Source organism: Mustela nigripes, chromosome 4 (genome assembly GCF_022355385.1).
Source record: "Mustela nigripes isolate SB6536 chromosome 4, MUSNIG.SB6536, whole genome shotgun sequence".
NCBI classification, from domain to species: Eukaryota; Metazoa; Chordata; class Mammalia; order Carnivora; family Mustelidae; genus Mustela; species Mustela nigripes.
In genome coordinates this window covers 136,804,945-136,824,784 of record NC_081560.1, presented here as the reverse complement: position 1 = coordinate 136,824,784, position 19,840 = coordinate 136,804,945, and the positions used below count along the sequence as shown (strand labels likewise).

The 19,840-nt window shown below is 53.1% G+C and overlaps 1 protein-coding gene and 1 long non-coding RNA gene across 5 annotated transcripts in view; one reads left to right on the top strand and one right to left on the bottom strand.

Moving 5' to 3' along the window:
- The window catches only part of PALD1 (phosphatase domain containing paladin 1), an 87,881-nt gene that overhangs the window by 56,272 nt on the left and 11,769 nt on the right, over positions 1–19,840 (bottom strand). For 2 of the 4 annotated variants that reach the window (XM_059397647.1, XM_059397651.1), the window contains exon 1: positions 13,207–13,545. The exons of 1 other annotated variant lie outside the window; for it this stretch is intronic. The gene's annotated coding sequence lies outside the window, so the exon portion shown is untranslated. Of the gene's footprint in view, positions 1–13,206; positions 13,546–13,603; positions 13,619–19,840 lie in introns of those variants that run through there. One more of the 4 variants, XM_059397650.1, reaches the window with a different exon arrangement.
- Positions 12,386–17,989, top strand: LOC132016406 (uncharacterized). Its single transcript, XR_009403929.1, has 3 exons — positions 12,386–12,579; positions 17,402–17,471; positions 17,660–17,989. It is a non-coding gene; the product is annotated as an uncharacterized LOC132016406 (long non-coding RNA).

The following is a 19,840-nucleotide window of genomic DNA, read 5'->3' as shown; positions in this document are numbered from 1 at the left end:
AATGTGAGGAGATGCACCTGTCTTTTGTTATTACCGTACTGACCAGGCAAACTTCCTAAGGGGAGGTCTGAAGATTCAAACCCACACAGTAGAGCATGGCATTCCCTGGAAGCACGGACAGAGAGAGAAGGAGATAGAAATCACGGCTCAGCACAAGAGCAGTGAACTGGATGGGAGTCAAGAGACTAGGTTCAGGTCAACCTGTGACTCAGCTTCCTCGTCTATAAAATGGGCCAATTCATTCCCTCTTCATGCATGCATTCTATGAATGTTCCCGGGGCACCTAGTAGGTGGGGAGGACTTGTTCTAGGAGCTGACAACATAGGACAAAAATCCCACCTTATACTTGCTAGCTGGAGCCACAGAAATACGCTCCATAAATTAGTAAAATGTATGGGGAGGTGATAGTGACACGGAGCTGAGGCACGAAATTTTAGGATATCTAAGTGAGGCTTCACATTTGAGTAAATATCTGAAGGAAATAACAGGGCAAGCTGTGTGGCTCTCTGGAGGAAAAGCATCCCAGATCTAGGTGACAGTCAGTGCAAAGGCCCTGAGGTGAGGTATTTCCAGTGTGCTGAAGGAGCCCTGAGGCAGTGTGGATAGCTCAGTGTGAGCAAGGGGGTGGGTATTAGACGGGGGTATCCTAGAGGCTACAGTAAGGATACTGGCCCTCACTGTGAGTCAGTGGGGCACCACTGGAGCCCTGGGGCACAGGAATGCCTTGATCTGACATTCACATTCTAACACAGTCACCATGGCTGCTGCGTTGGGGAATGAGGGGGAAATGAAGCCCACAGACCTATGTGGAGTCTCCCATGGGAGTCCCAGTGCCACTGGGGGCCAAGCCAGTGGTGTGGGAAAGCTGAGGGGAAAAGGGTTCACCGTGGATCTGCTGTGAGGGTGAGGCCCACAGGGTCTGCTCATATGTGGTTCCAGAAGCGGGAGAGAACGAGAGGAACCATGGATGACTCTGGCCGAACCAACTGAGATGAGACAGACTGGGGAGGCAAGTGTGCAGTGAGGCCTGGACAGCCAGGAGAGCCCCGGTGTGGTCGTCCCTCACCCCGCTACAACCTCAGAAGCAAGCAGCAGGCCTTGGAGGCCTGCAAAGAAGGACAAACGTGTCACAAGCCCCCTGCGATGAGCCGTATGAATGGTAGAGAGGGACAAAGCAGATCCAGAGAAGTCAGTGGGGCACGTCTACAGGCATCTCTGCCCACGGAGTCCAGGCCACAGCCAAGGCTGGCTGCTCGCAGGTGGGGAAGCGGAGGAAACTGGGTTCTACAATGAACACCTGCCATTTAGAAGCCAGAAAGCCACTGAATGAGCCAAGGAGGTGGGCGGGTAGGAAGCTGGCCCATCTGGTTCCTATAGCTCCTACCTACCACACCAAACAAAGACCACAGGGCAGAGGACCAGCATCCCCACCACTCAGGAAGTCCACAGGACTTCACGAGGCAATGCGGGACAGTGGCTTTTCCAGTGCTGACAATACGGCTCAATCCAGACTCCACAGATGTCTGCTCTGGGGTCCAAGAGCCCTCTCTTTTTTTTTTATTTTTTTATTTTTTAAAAGATTATTTATTTATTTATTTGACAGAGAGAGAGAGAGAGATCACAAGGCAGAGAGGCAGGCAGAGAGAGAGAGGAGGAAGCAGGCTCCCCACTGAGCAGAGAGCCCGATGCGGGGATCGATCCCCGGACCCTGAGATCATGACCTGAGGCAAAGGCAGTGGTTTAACCCACTGAGCCACCCAGGCGCCCCTCTTTTTTTTTTTTAATTGGGATTTAATCCACGTACCATAATATTCACCCTTTTAAAGTATAATTCAGCAGCATTTCAGAGATTCCTAATGCTGTACAACCATCACCACTATCTAACTGCAAAATATCAAACCCAAAAAGTTAAATGCAAGGTTACCATATGACCCAGAAATGCCATTCCTAGATAGATATCCAAGAGAAGAAGGTATTCGAACAACTGCTTGGACACCCGTGTTCACAGCAGCACCGTTCACAAGAGCCTAAGGGTGGAAACACTGCAAGTGTCCCTGAGTTGACATACAGATAAACAAAATGTGTTCTCTCCGTGCAATGGTTTTCTTATTCAGTTATTAAAAAAAAAAAAAAAATGTGTTAGCAAGGCTGTCGAGAAAAGGGAATCCTTGCACGCCACTGGCAGGAACGTAAAATGGTACAAACGCTCTGGGAAATAGTACCAAAGTTCCTCAAAAAGTTTAAAATAGTATTACCATAGGATCCCACAATCGCGCTTCTAGGGATATTTACCCCAAAGACTTAAAATCAGGATCCCAAAGAAATGTTAATATTAGCACACTCGTGTTCGCTGTGGCTAGGAGGAGAAAGCAGCCCAAATGCCCATTGCCGGATGAATGGATAAAGAAGATGTGGTCTGGAGGCGCCTGGGTGGCTCAGTGGGTTAAGCCTCTGCCTTCGGCTCAGGTCATGGTCTCAGGGTCGTGGGATCGAGCCCCACATCAGACTCTCTGCTTGGTGGGGAGCCTGCTTCCCCCGCCCCCCTGCCTATTTGTGATCTCTCTCTCTGTCAAATAAATAAATAACATCTTAAAAAAAAAGAAGAAGAAGAAGATGCGGTCTAGACGTACAACAGAATAGTGTTCAGTTGTAAGAAAGAAGGGAATTCTGCAATATTGCCACAGCGTAGATGAGCTTTGAGGACGTTATGCTAAGTAAAATAAACCAGTCGCAGGAAGACAAATACTGTAGATTCCATTTACATGAGGTAACAAAAATGGTCTAATTCATACACTCACAGAGTGGAATGGTGGCTGCCGGGGGCCAGAGGGAGGGGAAATGGGAGCTAGTCATCCTGCGGCATGAAGTTTCAGTGCGGCAATATGAAAGCATTCTAGAGATCTGCTGAACAACATGTATGTAGTCATCCTGCATTGTACGCTTAAAATTTTATTAAGAAGGTGGATCACATATTAAGTTTTCTCACCAAATTAAAATAAAATTTTAAGAAATGTTTTGGAATGACATGGTTAGTTGCACAAGGCTGTGAATGTACTTAATACTGCTAAATTGCTAAATTAACCGGGCACTTAGAAACAGTTAATTTTGTGTCATGTGAATTTCACCTCCATTTGTTAGGAAAAAAAAAAAAGTAATGAGCGCACCCCTTGGGTCCTCTCAATGACCTCATTAGCAAGCACCGCTATGCAATTTGGTGCTGAAGTAGGCCCATGTTTATAATCGATTTTCTTTTTTTTTAAAGGCCAAATCTCATCATTGCACATGGTACAAACAAAGGGGGTGGTTCAGGCAGGGGGGTGGGGTAGAGAACTGAGCCACCCCATACATAGCCCACAGCAGCCTGTTCAAAGGCCTGACTCTTGGGAGCGGGGACCATGTTCACGTCAACCGCATCTGTGTGAACTGAGCAAAGTCCACCTCTGTTTATGCCAAATGCCCGATTCCCACAGGAAGTGGGGTTACGAGCCAATATATGCAGATTTCAAAAACACCACTATTTCGCCTTTATCTTCGATCAAACAAGCCAGCTTCCCAGATCTCAAGTGGTGCACTACTGAGACAAACATTTGGAGATTACTCACTGGCAGTCTGCGCTTTCTAACGGGAGTGATCAGGATTGCCCTCAAACCAGCCAACTAGCCAACATCATTAATGCCACTCTGTACAGCAAGTTCAGGTGACAGGGGCAGGGGAAACAGAGGAGACTCAGCCTTCTACTATGAACCCAACACTGGCAATTTAGGCGCAGCTTACATCCTTCCAATACATTAACATTGTTCCTTTGCAATGGGTTGGCTTTCTAGTTTTATTGGTATTTCATGTTTATTTCACGGTTATGGAGAAACTATGTAAATGTGAGGCATTTACGCCTAGTTTTATATGTGTACACATTTAAATTATTATTCTAATAAGGAAACAAATCAACAAGTAAGGTTTTTATTCTCTTACGTTTTTAAAGGTTTTATTTATTTGAGAGCGAGCGAGAGATCGAGACAGAGAGAGAGAGCAAACAGAGAGGGAGAGGGAGAAGCAGACTCCCCACTGAGCAGAAAACCAATGAGAGACTCGATCCCAGGACCCTGGGATCATGACCTGAGCTGAAGGCAGATGCTTAACCAACTGAGCCACCCAAGCACCCCCCATTTTTTCTTTTAAAAGAGAGTGCCCACATTGTGTTCCCAACATTGGGCTCTCTGCTCAGCAGTCTACTCCCTCTCTCTGCCCGTTCCCCCCACTCCTGCTTGCTATCACGCTCTCTCAGACAGATAGATAAGATCTACAAATAAATAAATAAATAAAAACTTCAAAAGGGAGTCCCCCCACCCCCCAAAAAAACCACACCCTGTATGATTCCATGCAAAATGTCCTGAATAAGAAACTCCAGAGATACAGAAAGTAGATCAGTGTGCTGGAGGTAGGGAGTGACAAGTAATAGATACAGAGTATTTTCTGGGGGTTGATGAAATGTAATCAGACAGTGGAAACAGAGACAGGACTTTAAATATACTAAAAGCTATTGAATTATGTGGGGTTTTTTTTTTTAAGATTTTATTTATTGGACAGAAAGAGAGACAGACTGCAAGAGAGGGAATACTCCACAGGGGGAGAGGGAAAGGGAGAAGCAGGCTTCCTGCTGAGCAGGGAGCCCCAGGCAGGGCTCGATCCCAGGACCCCGGGATCATGACCTGAGCCGAAGGCAGATGCTTAAAGACTGAGCCACCCAGGCGCCCCAAGAAGGATCTTTAAAAAGAAAGGGAAATAAGAACTAAAGACATAAAGATAGAGCACAGACCAAATCTTTTGCAATGTTTGGCTAAAGGAGGAGCAAAAGCTTAAAGGAGGTATGAGGTTTTAGGGCAATTTTATTTGGCTGGATTTTTATTTTTTATTTTTTTAAAGATTTTATTTGAAAGAGCGTGAGAGAAAGCACAAGCAGGCAGGAGGGTTAGAGGGAGGAGCAGACTCCTTGCTGAGCAGGGATCCCAATGTGGGACTCGATCCCAGGACCCTGGGATCATGACCTGAGCCGGAGGCAGATGCTTAATGACTGAGCCACCGAGGCAACCTGAATTGTGTGCTTTAAATTGGTGAACTGTATGGCTTATGAATTCCATCTCAAGACACTATTTTTATTTTGTATTCTTTTTAAGATTTTATTTATTCATTTGAGAGAGAGAGCAAGACAGCACAAACTGGGGGTAGAGGGAGAAACAAACTCCTCACTGAGTGGGGAGCCTGACTCAGGACTCAGTCCCAGGACCCTGAGATCATGACCTGAGCTGAAGGCAGACACTTACGGTATTTTTAAAGGGGGAAGGGTCCACATGTTACCCAGGTTTGAGCAGCACTAAGCTGGAGAAATCACAGGGAAATCAGCAAACCCACCTGTTGCTAGCTTCCTTCCTAGGCTCACTCCCCTCTCCCTCCCCTTAAACCGTCCCCAAGGGCTCAAAGAAAGAGGCTCACAGGAAACCCAAAGCCACAGACAAGCCCATCCTGAAACACAACTCAGGATTCCCATCTCATAGAACTCACATCATCCAACAATAAGACACTATTCTGATTACTAAACTTGGAAACAATGAAAACAACCGATGTTAGTAGTATGCCCAGAATGTGAATCCTTTACACGTGCATGGCCATGGTCAGGGAAAGAAGCATGACAATACAGATGCAGAGCCTCCGTAACCCCATCGGCTGGGGTCAGGTAGAGCCAGGCATGTGCAAACCTGAGCCAGGAGGGCCCTCTTCCTCAGGAGGGCCACGGACATCCCCACTCCCCACCTGCACACCCAAGACAGGGGTCCTGTCACCTCGACAAGGTGCAATTTCATTGCAACAAGAAGGGAGGCCTGCAGGGTCGTCCAACAAATCCCTGCTCCTGGGCCTATTCTTTCCAGGGACATGTTATGGAGCCCGGAAGAGGAAGCCCCTGCAGCTGGCTGCAAGTGGGAGGCAGTAGTGACGGAAGCAGGAATGCACATCCACCCAGATGCCCAGCTACCCCCTCACCCACCCCAAGGATGGTCTGATCTCTTGTGTTCCAGTGCCTCCCTCCTCCAGAAACCTGATCCGAATGGCCCACCTCCAGCAAGCCTTCATTCTATCTCCCCAAAGCCTGGCAGAGCCTCAGCTCAGAGCCAGGGGGAGACGGACACCTGCCCGTCTGACCCAGAACCCCATCTCTGGCCGGGCAGCTCCCAAGGATATGGCTCCAGCGGCAGTGCTGGGACCCTCCCCAAGACCAATGGCTAATAAGGGAAAAAGCAGCCCCAGGGCCATGGCGCTGGTATAATTGAGAACCCCAAATCAAAACTACACAAATTCACCAGAGGCACAGAAGAAACACTGAGGAATACTCAGTAAACTGTGGGCAGCGTTCTCTCCAGTGAAGACAGGACGGGGGCGAGGGGCGAGGGAGATTCCCATCGTACTCTCTGTGCGAAGCTACTACTTGAATCTTTCATGAACATAACTACTTTATATTCTTTTCTCATTGACATTTTCAAAAGCAGGGTGGGCAGGCATCTCCTGGGAACCTGATAAGCGATAAGCAGTCCCCCCCACCCCACCCACACTCAGCCTGGAATACTACTCAGCAGTCAAAAAGGAAGGCATGGCCAAAGTGTCCAGCAATGTGAGCACATCTCAAGGGCACAAGGACCAGGGAAGCCGGACAGGAGACGAGCCATGCTCTGAGTCCATTTATGTGACAATCTAAGAAAAGCAAAACCAGAGGGACAGAAAGGACCTAAGTGGGCCCAGGCCTGGGGGTGGGAGTGGTGACTGGCTGCATCAGGGCTCGAGGAACCTTCCAGTGGGGAAGGGCTCTCAGACTTGACTGAGGTGTTGGCTGCACGTTCCCGGCAGTTACCAGCACTCATGCAGCTGTGCACTAAGAATCCATGAATTTTGTGGCACATACACCTCCGTAAGTCTTTTTGCGGGACGCCTGGGAGGCTCAGTCGTCTTGAGTGCCGGACTTTGGCTCAGGTTATGATCTCAGGGTCCTGGGATTGAGCCCCGCATTGGGCTCCTTGCTCTGTGGGGAGTCTGGTTCTTCCTCTCCCTCTGCCTTACCCTCCACCACACACACTCTCTCTTTCTCAAAAAAATAAATAAAATATTTTATTTATTTATTTTTTTTTTTAAGTAAGACAGAGGTGAGAATGGGAGAATGGGAATTAGCTGCTCCGTGAGTCCAGGTTTTCCTTTGGGGTAAGGAATACATTTTGGAACTCGACAGAGCCGGTCATCAAACGACACTGTGAATGGACAGGTCACTGAAATGTACACTTGAAAATAATTAACTTTATGTCAAGTGAAGATCCCCTCAATTAAAAAAAAATTTTTTTCTTTAGGTAGGGAGGGAGGGAAAAAATTATTATGCCCATTTTTCAGATGGGAAATTGGGCTCCAAGGCAGCTGTGAAATCTAGTCCGGGGCTTATCCACCCCAGGCCCAGCTCAGGGCCCAGTAGAGAGTTGCACCACAGCTCCCTCAAGGGCTCTGCACCTCGGAGGCCCGATCTCCAGGGAAGGCCCTTCTCTCTGAGGCATCTGGAAACCAGAGCTTCCCAGTAGGCCTTGGAGTGAGCCAGTGGCACAGCCCCTGCCACAGACCTCTACAGCCCATGAGGCTCCATCCAAAGGCAAGTCAGCAGGCACACACCCACGGAGCAGGGGGTCAAACTGAGGCTGAAGAACTGCTGGGCCAAGATATGGGCAGGGAGGAGCCAGCATCAGACCCAGCCTGGATGAGGTCTTCTAGGCCCTGCCAACCAGGGCCCTGGGGCTCTAATGGAGGGCTGCCCTGGAGACTTGAACAGGTCAGCACCCACTTCAGGGACCCTAGGAGGAAGGACTCAGTAACTACAGGGTAGCAGTCAAAGAGGACACATGCAGCCGTCACTCTGTGACCAGCAGGAGAGGGTTAACGTTGTCGTGGGGTCTACAGTTCCAGGAAAAGGAAAAAGAAAGGAAAAGAAGAGGGAAACTCCCTTCTGTGCTTTCTAAACATCAACAACCTTCAAAACATCCAAGCATCCCTATCCTCCACTCTGAGGAAGGCCTGGACAGAGGCCACATAGCCTGCAGGCAGACAGGCCCTGGGGCTCAGCAGGCAGCAGAGGCTGGTAAGGCCAAGGTCATCTGAGGGCACCTACCTCTCTCCTCCTGCATGGGCCAACCCAGACTCTTGGAATGGGGCTGTTCCTCATGGGCAAGGGCGGGAGGCTGAGCGGTGGACCCACAGTGCTCCCAGCACCACACCCTCCCTTCTGGAATTTCCAAAAGCCCTACCTCCCTGGGAGCCCACCAGGTCAGCATGACACACCCAGTTCCCAGATGCTCCCTGCTGCCTGCCTTGGGCATGAAGGTAACCCCAGATGCCCTGTGTCTCACTCGTCGGAGGACCACAGCCAAGAAGGGGCACCCCCCTTGGAGATAAAGCCAGTCCATATGTCAGTTAAAGGAAACATACAGAACACGTCCCAAGGTCCCAGAATTCCACCATTAGACATTCACTCCTTAGGAAAAGCTAAGGAGTTTTCAACGGCTTCAGTTCATTCCCAAGATGGGGGACCTATTAACACCTGGGTATCTTAACCAAGAGCAAAAATAGGCATGTTCCTGGGGCAGGAGCAGTCTGGAGCCCCAGCTCAAAAACAAGGGCCCCCAGGGAGGGCTGGCAGGCATTTCTAAGCAGCAGGAGGGTCTCTGGAGAATGAGGGGACAGCAAATGTGGCTCCTAAAAGGGAAGTGAGAGGCGCAGAATTCTGGTGGGCCTCCAGCTTGTGTCCTAACAGGGAAACCAGGGCTGCCTCTGGACAGAAGGTCCCAGCATACAAGGGCTTTTGTGACGGGGCAAGAGGCTAAGTGTGGGTCCCCTCCCCAGGCGCATGGATCTGCTCACGTTCCTAAACACACCAAGTTGTCACCGCTCTGCATGGGCTGCTTTTTCTGCTTGGGAAGCCTTCCCTCACCTTTGCAAGCTCTATTCCATCCTTTGAAGCCCACCTGATGCATCACCCCACCCCAAGGCAGATCATTGCCTCCCTCCAGCTCCCATCACAGCTAGTACAGGCCCTGGGAAGGTGCCTGTCAGGTATGGTATAATGTATGCATGTGCCTCCATCACCCAGCAGGGACTCGGTCTCTCTCACCTGTGGTCCCCTGTACCTCATACTGAACCCAGGGCCAGGAATCCCCATCGAAAAGCTTGCATACAGGTGCCTTCTGACCAGGAGGCACCATGCAAGCCAGCCTGGCCTCACCCATCTCCCCCTCTGCAGAGAAAGCACTAATCACAGTAATCACAGTAGCCCCCGACGTTCAAAAAGCACTTACTAGGAGCTGCACGTGACCCCACTCTCCAGGCACCACCTCCTTTCATCCTTGCAACATCCCTCTAAGCAAGTTACTAGCATTAACCCTGCTACACAAGGAAATCAGGCACAGAGAAGGTAAGTGAGCTGCCCAGGGGCGCACAGCTAATGTGTGGGACCCGAAATTCACACCCTGGTGGTATGGTTCCAGAACCTGTGTTCTTAGCCACCGCAGATCCACTGGCAGGTAGGAAGACAATCAGGGAGCCGGTGACAATCTCTGAGTGGAAGAGGAACTTGGAGATTTGAATGGTCAGTGCTTCCCAGGCCTTCTCTTTCCCCAGGTCCCAGCCAAAAACCCAAGAAGAGGCTGCTGCTCCCAGGCCTGCTCCTGTGGGGAGAGCCAGCTGCAAGAAACATAAAAGGGCCGGCAAGCACCTTGGCCCATACAGGGGAGGCACACGGCTCCCTGCTGGGAAGCAGACCCGTGATCTGGGCCTATTCTTAGCAAACCACTGGCTGCCCTCCCAGAGGCCTGGCAGGCAGCAGGCCCAAGCCTCCAGACGCCCTGCCTGCCATTTCCTGACCCTGCGTGTGGACGGTCCATAGGACTGAGGAGTGGCTGGTGGGCAAGGGTTGAGGACAAAGCCCCCAGCTTTCCAGTGAAGGGTGCCTGCCTGCCCAGCTTCCCAAGGCCAGCCACCTGGCTTCCGATGCAGCTCTGGGGGGTCCTGGCCACAGGGAAAGGCTTGTAATCAAAGCTCCACTGACAGTACTCCCTCTGTGCCATATCCTGGGTCACAGGCCCTCTACTGACTTTCTCCTATTTAAACCTCAAAACACCCTCAAGGGCTAGGGGTCACTGGCCCCGTTTTAAAGATGAGGAGTTTGGGGCTAAAGGTAAATTAATGCAGACAAATTAAGTAACTTACCCAGGGCTGTGCAGTGAGTTAGTTTCAAACTGGGTCTAGACGTCGTGCTGGCTCCCAGTCTCCCAGTTGGGCAGAACAGAAGTGATGACAGCCAGAAAGGGGGGGGCCCTTCCCTGGCCAAGCCCAGGGTTTAGGGGAGGGAACACCTGAGGGCAACAGTCTCATCAAAGACAACCCCCTACACCATCTGCCTTTTCTTTTCCATAAGAATGGTCCCCTCCTGGGCACCTTGCTGGCTCAGTCAGTACAGCCCATGACTTTCAATCTCAGTGTCATGAGTTCGAGTCCCATTTTGGGTGTAGAGATTAGTTAAAAAAAATAAACTTAAAAAAAAAAAAAAAAAAAGAATGGTCCCTTCCCTGCCAGAGACCCTCACTCAGGCATGGGCTCCAAAGAAGAGCCCCCAGCAAGGTTCCTTCCCTACGCAAACCACACAGCCGCACTTCAGGAAACTTCTGGAAACCCAAGGAAGATGAGATTTAAAGGTTCAAGGAGCCCTTACTGGCGCTAGGGCATGTACCTAGCCCTGTAACCTAGGGAGAGGGGAGGTCAAATGACTCTTAGAGTACAAGAGAGAACATCAAGCCCTTTGAGGGCTTCAAACCCCAGTGGGGACCTAGAAACACAGCCACACCACAGATAGCCTACACCACCACCACCTGAAACGGGACAACTTCCTGCTGCCAGGAATCACAGGGATAACCGAGCAGGGCACTCCTCAGGCTACATCCTGGAACCCACCTCTGTCCTTGTCCAGGACTTCCTGTCGGGTAACTCAGCAGGTATATGTGTCCGTTTCCCCAGGAGCCCTCAGCCAACTCCCAGTCTGCCAGCTACTCAAGCCACATCCGTGGGACTCCATGTCTAGTGTCTCAATGTCAGCTCACGTCTGTGCCCGTCATCCATAAGCCTGCCCATCACACATCTGCCTCTCGTGTGGGAAGGTTCCAGGGCCCCCTGCCCCGGGAGACCTTATCTGCTTACACAGTGTCTGTGGCCCATGTGTGGTCCACGCTTATGTGTCCCCTGCCCACATCTGTACCCCTGGGTTGCTTGCCCACCTCTGTCACCTTCCTGTATCTGTCTTCATTCACACTGCATCTTCTTCCTCTCAGTCTCTGCCCACATTGCTGCAGACCCAAGCACACTCAGATCTCTGGGCACACCAGTGTCCCCCACCCGGGCCTGGGTGACCCGTGTGTGCCGACAGCTTGGAGGTGGGTGTATTCACAGCAGTGCTCACGGTCCCAGCCACGGGCCATGGGGTGAGCAACACCCTCTCTCAGAACAGTGCTCAAGGCCACGAGCACAATGCCACCTCCACAAAGCGTTCCAGAGAAACAGAAACCTGCCAGGGATGATGGGAGAGGGGGCAGAGCCCCCAGACAGAGCAGAACCTCAGAGTGAGGTCAGTGCTGCCCCGGGACCACCCACATCAAGCTAGCCCTGTCCTACCCACCCCCCCCCATGCCTCCATCACCCCAACCAACTTCAATATCTGATGGCCAGCAAAGACAGACAGCCTGTCTGTGCTCACAGGAAACCCTGGCTCAGGGCCTCCAGCCTTCCAACCTCATCCGCAGCCCCCCGCAATAGAGGCGCTTCAGTAATGAAGTGCGGACTTCCTCCCTGCTGGCCTCTGAGCCTCCCTCCCATTAGGCTAGACCTAGACCTCAAACCTCAGAGGCCCCAGGGAAGCTGGGGGAGTCCTGTGCTTGGCCTAACTCCAAAAACCAAAAGGGCTTCTTCAGAAATCTACCAGCGGGAAAAAACCTGAGCGTGGGGCTGGGGACACATACAGCCAAGGAAATCTCTGGAACCCCTTTCTGCTCCCTGTGCACAGGGGTGGGGACTTCTGATAACCAGGAGGAGAGGGCTATGGTGCTAGAACATTTTAAACAGATTTAAACATATGCATATGATTGCCTGAGAATAGCACCCCCCACCCCAGCAGTGGCAGCCTACATCACTTATTTGGCAATTAATCATGCGGAGCCTCTTGGCATTTCTGCTATTATTAGTCCGGGACTGGTATGGAAAGCCTGTATCAGCAAACTTTCTGTTTGTCTTGCATTCTCCATAGGGCTGAGCCACCTGAGGACAGCACCCTGAGTCCTCCCAGACTCCCATTCTCCCCAGCAGAGCCAGGGGCCTGGCATGTAAGAGGTGCTCAGTCACTGGGTCCAGCCACTCGAAGCAGAAGCCAAGGACTTGGTGCCTAGACCTTTGGTTGGGAAAGTAAAGAGTGCCAGAAGCTTCCTGAGGCCAGGACACTTTCTTCCATCTCCCACTGCCCAAGAGGTAAGAACAGGTTCCAACCATCCTGGCCACTTTTGAGTCAGGTGCAACAGCTCTCCCACACCCCACTCTGCTTTCTGACAAGTCACTGACTCTTCAGGAAAAAACTCTGAAGATGAAAAGGGATTCTCCCTGGAGTCCCAGGCCTGCAGAGGGACAGGGCGGGAGGGGCTCAGAATCAAAGCTTGAGCCCACTGGGACCTCATAATTTGAACCAGCTCCATGGGCCTCAAGCCCCTTAAAGATGTGTCCAGTGACCCTATGCATGGATCAAGAGTCGGCTTCCCTGCTTCCCTCCTCCCAACTGGGCAGTGAGGCTGCTCAGGGACCGTGCCCCAGGCCTTGTCCCCAAGAGTGGCGGAAACCTTGGCGGAGGAGAGAGATATAGCCCAGCGGCTGGCAAACAACTAATAACCGCCCACTCTTTATTGAGGTCCCACTTCTCTCCCAGGCACCAATACCGTGCGGGTTTGGATGGGAGCCCGGAGCCTCTCCTCTCCGGGAGCCCAGGAGGCGTGCACAGCCGGGGGATGGCGAGTGGGTGGTCTGAGCCGCCCCAGGAAAGGGGGTGCCCAGGGGACTCCGGATCTGCCCTCCCATCGCCAGCCCCGGGACCGGACGCGTGTATACCTGCCAGCCCGCGACTCCGGGGGGCATCCGCGCTCCTGTGTTTGGTGCGCAGCGCCCAGACTGCGGGCGCCAAGACAGGCTGCGGCTGGGCTCGCCCCGCGCGGGCTCCGTCTCGCTCCTCCCAACTTCCCCAGCCCATCCGTGGGCAGAGGCGGCTCCGGAGGCGGTTAGGCCGGGCGCAACGAGGCGAGGCCAGGAGAACCTCAGCCCGCGCTCGCTGGTGCTGGAAGATGCGCGTCCCAACCCCAGCTCGCAGCTCAGCTTCCCGCGCCCGGCGCCCCCCGGCCAAGAGGCGGACCCGGCCCGGCCGCCAATCACCGCTCCAGCCCCCGGCCAGCCCGAGGCCCTGCCCTAGCCGCCGCGGGGGCGGGGGGCTTGGATTTAAAGACACACTCACCCAAGCCGCGTCGGGATTGGCATCCCAGAGCCGCGGCTCGGGGGTGGAGAGGGAACGGCTGGCCCCACCTTCTCCGGCCCCGCTTCCTCTCTCTGCCCGCCCACCCCGCGCTGGGAGGAAAAGTTTGGGGCGGGGGAGACTGCCTGAGAAGCCAGTTCCTCTTCCCTTGTCATTAGTTCGGCTCCTGCTGGAAGATGCCCAAACCCTCCATGCAGCCTCCCTGGCTGGAGAGAGAAGCGAATGCTCTCGGCGCCACACCCCCTCCCAGACTCCAGCTCTCCCCGGCGATCAGCGGGCCGGAGCTTCCCTCGCCTCTCTGCTGTTTAAAGCCCGGCCGGCCGTGCCTGGGCGGTACTCCGATGAGCATCGGGGAGCCTGAATAAATGCCTCACTGTGCTGAGAACCTGAGCGAGACGATCGCCGTGTCCGGGTCTCAGCCACTCCAGTGTCAGCGGCCGTAGAGCAGACTGTCCGCTCGGCCGTGGGCTTCTCCCAAGCCCTGGACGCCCCTCAGACCCGAGGCTTAAAGGGATGAGAGGACAGAAACTTCGGAAGGGGAGGGGACCCTCCACCCCCATCCCCATGAGTGGGGGGAGGTGACTCCCACTATCCTCGCCCCTTAGGTGCAGCGTTCCAACTCCCGACGCCGCAGCCACCCACGCAGGCCCGTGGATGGCACGCCTCCGCCGGCACCCGCGTGCGTTCACTCTCTCCCCGCGGCTTCCCTCGGAGAGATCGGCTTTGTTGTGGTTAGTGAGTCACTTCTTCCCTCTCCACATTCGGGAAATCCTTCTTCCTCACCTGTCACTACCTGTCTGGCCCCCACTCAGAGCAGGAGCAGGAGGTGGGGGAGCCGAATCTCCCCAGGACAAACGCAGCGCTGCCCTCACCTCTTTCCAGAGTCAGGCCAGAGGGCGCGCTGGCCTGGAAGAGAGGCACGCAGCCCCCCAGGTCAGCCCTGGGAATGAATGAGAACAAAAGGAATGGTTGTAGTTTGTGGTTCTCTTATCCAGCCTCCAGCACCCAGGTTTCAAATGCTACATTCAGCAGATGATTTTATGAAATAAGTACTGTGACTTAATATCACCCCTAGTGTAGTGGATGGGGAAACGGAGGCCCAGGGAAGACTTGCCTTCCACTGCAGGCCTGCCTCTGCTGCACCCAAGATATGCCAAAAGAAGGGAAGAGGAAGTCCAGGAGGGGCCAGAGAAGCCTCTTAACCACCTTGAGAGTCCAGCCAAGCTAGGACCAGATGGGCTCACAGTGTACTGGCTATGTGGTGTGGGAAATGTGACATAAGCTCTTTTTCCCCCAAGTTCCTCACCCCTAAGCAGGCCTGTCTGTCTTCAAGGAGGTGTCTAGGGCTAGCAAGTTGCGCATGGTATGCTCCATTCTTGGGCACCATTCCTTTCCTTCCTCCTCTTGCTACAACCCCATAATACCCCACCCACTGCCGGGTCCCCCACTGATGCCTGATTCCCCTGCCTGCCATCCCGAGGGTGCCGCGTTCCTGGGTACTTGTCCCTGGAGTCTGGGGCTAAAGTAAGGGTGCTTACCCCCGCATTAGCATGAGCGCACACAGAAACACACAAACGCATGCGCGGGCATGCACGCGCACATAAATACACAAGCGTGCAAACATGCTGCTCACCCTCCCTCACTGTCCAGCAGAGGCCGAGGGCTGTGTCTGTGTTTATTTCTCTACACTGAGCTCCCGGAAGACAAAATTCTAACTGGTCCCCAGCGCAGTGCCGAACTCCTCCATCTGTATCCACCATGCACACAGTAGGTGTTCTTGTTGAATCAAGCAGAAAACCCCAGAGCAGAGGTGTCCCCAGGAGAACCAACCATCGCAGCCCTTCTAGCTCCAACAGACAGCCCTGAGGCTCGGCTGGTAGATCCCAGAAGGAAAGGGCTAGAGGCCTGAAGCTGTTTCAAGGTAACACCAGGGAGTCCACCGGGCCACAGTGCCCAGTCTCACTAGCCCACACCCAGCCTCTGAGGTTCCACCAAGTCCCTGCTGGTCATGAGGCTGGGGGTCCCCCCAACCACAAGAAAGGCTCAGGACCAGATAGGCCCCACCCTGGGCCTGGGAGGAAGAGAGGGCTGAGTACTGAAGGAGAGAAGAAGGAAGGGACATAGAACAGCCCTAAGTATGAACTACTCTATTCTCTATTCTCTCCCAGCCCAAAGCAGGAGGGAAGATTCCTTTGTGCCAACTCTTTCAGCCCAAAAGGCCCCAGAAGCTTCCTGAGAGATCTAGACGCTCAGAGCAGAAGCCCAAAAGTCCCTGGGAAAGGATCCATGGTCCTAGAAGAGGACCTCAAAATCTAGAGGGCTCAGGACCTACACCCACTCTGCCGGCACACCCTGCCCCCAGCGCTATGACTACCCCACATTCCCCACACACCAGCACCCAAGACATCACTTCATGACTTAAAGAATGCCAGGGCCCCACTGACGGCCCTATACAAGTGTGTGTACTTGTGTGTGCATACATATGTGCTTGTGTTATTCATGTGTAAGCTCATATCTGCAGAGATGTGAATAAGGGTATATGTGTGCACAAGTGTCCAATGGGCATGAGTGTGGACATGCAAGTGAGCATGTGTGTGTAGGTAAGTATGTGTAGCACACACACAAACCAACCTACTGCAGCCCAAAGCTACAAAGAATAGCCAGTAACCCCCCTACTCACACTCCCAGAACTGTCTGTAGCCTCTAAAGTCCCTCTGCCCAAGCCAGCCGGTGCTGGTGCTGTCAAAAGAGAGATCCCATGTCCAGTCCCTGCACAGAAACACAGGCTGTGGGAACCCCAGTTCCCTCATGGGAACTCTCAAGCCAAGAGTTATTGCCTGACAAGCTCAAATGACTCGCCGGGAAGCAGAGGAGCTGAGTTCAAACCAGCAAAGATGAGACTAGACGAACGATAAGAAACAGGTCTCTCTCTGCTCTGCTCCTCGCTCCCTGCCAAGCCCACCACAGGCCGCAGGGGGCTGGGGCCGAGGCAAGGACAGAGTCAGGGCGGGGAGCCAACCCAACCTTGCTCCCCAGGGCACTGCTTTGGTCTCAACCTGGGACCTACATGGGCCCACGAGGTTGGGGGTTTGTCATAGAGCCTGCAGTCTTCCCCCCTGAGCCAGGAGGGCCTCTGAGGCTCAGGTAATCAGACATCTACTGTCTGAGTCCCAGCATAGACCAGTTTCCACCTGCCCTGGTTGCCTGGGGTCCTGCTGCACCTGTCTGGCCTTCTAGGCCCACCGCGCCATCTCCAAAATGTGGCAGCCTTCTTCTGTTCAATCCCGTTTCATGTACGGCCCAGGCCTTACAGACCTGGTCTTCGAGCAGTGCAGTCGTGCCTTGGATCCAGCCTCCGTAATGTTCTCTACCCTAAAAGTCCCTACATTTTTCAAGTCTCATTGTCTTCATTTGCAAAATGATGTGAGTGGTTCCTGCCTCCCAGGAGTGTCTGGAGGAATGAGGGGGTGCCTGGTACTCAGCCAGAGCTCACCAAAGGCACCTCTTACTGCGTTATGATTAGTGCCACCCGAGGTTTGCGCTCTGACCCAGCCCTGAACCTGCCAGGGTAGAGGGGTTCTTCAAGGCTGAGTGTGCATTCCACCTCCTCCAGGCACTCTTCCCTGCTGACAGGATCACTCTCTGCTCTGGACTCTTTCCCCCTCGCCTCTGTGCAGGGCCCTGGACCTAAGCACCCCCACCTGACACGGAACACATGTTCAGTAATTGGCATCATAGTTACCAGCCGGATCATTAATTTCATTGCTTGTACTCTTTCAGGTTCAAGGATGACATCTCCCATGACTGAAACTCACACACTGGGCTCCAACTTTTGTGATCAACACTCGAAGTAAGAAATACATTTTACATATGTTAAATAACTTGAATTTAAATAAAATCTTGGAAGAAAAAAAAAGAAATGCATATTAGGTGGGGACCACCACCTACACAAGAGCCATGAAAACGTGTGTGGGTCACAACAAAATGCTTAACCTTCTGTGTGTGATGTCTAATCTATCCTGGTTTTTCCCACTGTAGTACACAAAACTGATTTCACCTGTGGCCTGTGTGTGACAATGCTGTCCCCAAGGGCAGGGAGACCTCACTTCCCTCCTTGACTTCAGTGCCTGCCTGAAGACTGCCCAGGACATATGAGAGGAGGCTCATTCTGTCTCCAGAACATTCCTCAAGAATGACAGAAAGAGTGCTCCATCAGAAGAAGAAAGAAAAGGGAGAAGAAATCCTGGCTCGTTCATTCAACAAATATTTCATTCATTTATTCATTCAGTTGGTTGGTCGGTCAGTCAGTCAACAAACATTTACTATATACCTTCTCTGTGCCAACCCTGTGGTCGGCCCTGGGCAGGGAAAGAGGAAGACAAGGTCCTGCCTTCATGGGGTTGACATTTCTATAAGATGAGGGTGAGGGATACCGTGAACAAGTAAACAAAAAAAGAAGAAAGATCATTGTGGAGGGACTCACACTATGAAGAAAATAGCACAAGAGATCGGTCTAGAGGTGGGTACTGTGGGGCTGCATTAGAAATGACAGAGGCCTCCGAGCCTCTGGTGGCCGTCTATAAAAGGAAAATAGTGACAATTACCTGAGCCGGTGGCTGTGGGCCTCAGGTGGGGCGATGAATTCGCCGCCCTGCACAGAGCGGCCTGTGTGACCCCCATTATCAGAGGAAATAGCAAGGCCTGGTTTGAAGGCAGGTCATGATCAGCTGCATGCAGCATAGCCGTGGGGTCCAGGGGAGGATGAGGGGACAATGCCAACTACAGCACAAACCCAGGATCCACACTCATGTATGGACCTGCCTTTCCCCATTCTGCCCCCGCCTCCCCACTCCCACCCTGCCTACCAGAACTCGGCCTGGCTCAGTCTGAGCTATCCTCTCTCTAAAAACTAAACACTGAAGAGTCTTCTGGTGAGGCGTCCCAGACCACACAGGGCCTGGTACCCAGTGCCCCCACACCTAGCGGCTTTCACCACCCGACCCTGTGCTTTGAAGTGCTCCCAGCTGATCAGACCTCGCCTGTCCACGAATCCCGGTGCTGGATCCCACCAGACAGCAAGAGGGTGCAGATGGGAAACCAGCCCCCAGGGAATGCTGCAGGGCCCAGGTCTGTCCAGCTGGGGCAGAGACGGCTCTGGGGGAGGACACTGTCCTTAGGGATCTGCAGGTAACAAGGAGGACCCTGTCTCATGCATCCGAGCTCTGTGTGACAATGTTCTCTAAGTACCTACAAGAATGCCTTACCCTGGGCTCGGGGCACAGAGATAAGCAGGATCCCACCCGCCCTAGGTGCTCACCAACCTGTGGCAGAGACAGACAAGGAAATTGATCACCAGTGCCCTATTTCCTGCAGAAGGCCATGGGATCTGGGTGCTGGGGGAGCAGGGACAGGGGCACTCAGCATGACTTTCCAGGTCAGCTCGGGGTGCAGTGGGTACCCTGCCAGCGCCCTGCCAACTCCAGCCACATACAGCAATTCGTTCCTGTGTGTAATTCGGCATCAGACAGACCTGACTTTTAATTCAGTTTCTGCCCCTTGTTAGCTGTGTAACCTCAGGGAAGTCTCTAAACCCCTCTGAGCCTCTGTTTCCACATCTATAAAATGGGAATAGTCACATCTACCTTGACAGGGTTTTTTAAGCTCTTAACAATGAGTAGTTGGAAAAGAAGCTCAGTACCTACCAGCAGTTGTGGCTACTGTCACCATCAGAAGATTCCTCCGAGGCCTTGTTCCAAGGCCTTCCCTAGCCAACGCTTGCTTGGTGCCTCCCTAGAACATTCAGGGAAACCCCTGCCCCCACTGCTATCAGGAGGGAGCTCCCAGTGGTCTTGTGCTGGGTCTCGCAGCAGAATCCCAGGCCCCGGACACTGGGAATAATGAGGCAGGAGGTGGGGGGAGCGTGAGAGGGGGTCTGCCAAACCCTGCGGCAAGGAGATCATCTACTCCTGAATAAACAGGCTGTCACCCCTTCCCTCCCTCCCTCTCTTTCCTTTAAATAACCCAGATCTGTTGCCCAGTTGTCTCCAAGCAACGTCACTTGGGCTCCCAAGGATGCCTCACTCTGACAGAGTCCTTTAAGAAGATGCGTAGGGGAGGTGGGGGGCAGGGCGGGGGTGAAGGGAGCTACAGAGGCCCGACACAGCGTCTTCCCAGGACCTCCGAGCGGCAAGCTCCTGGGCTGCCCCTTCAGCATGCCAG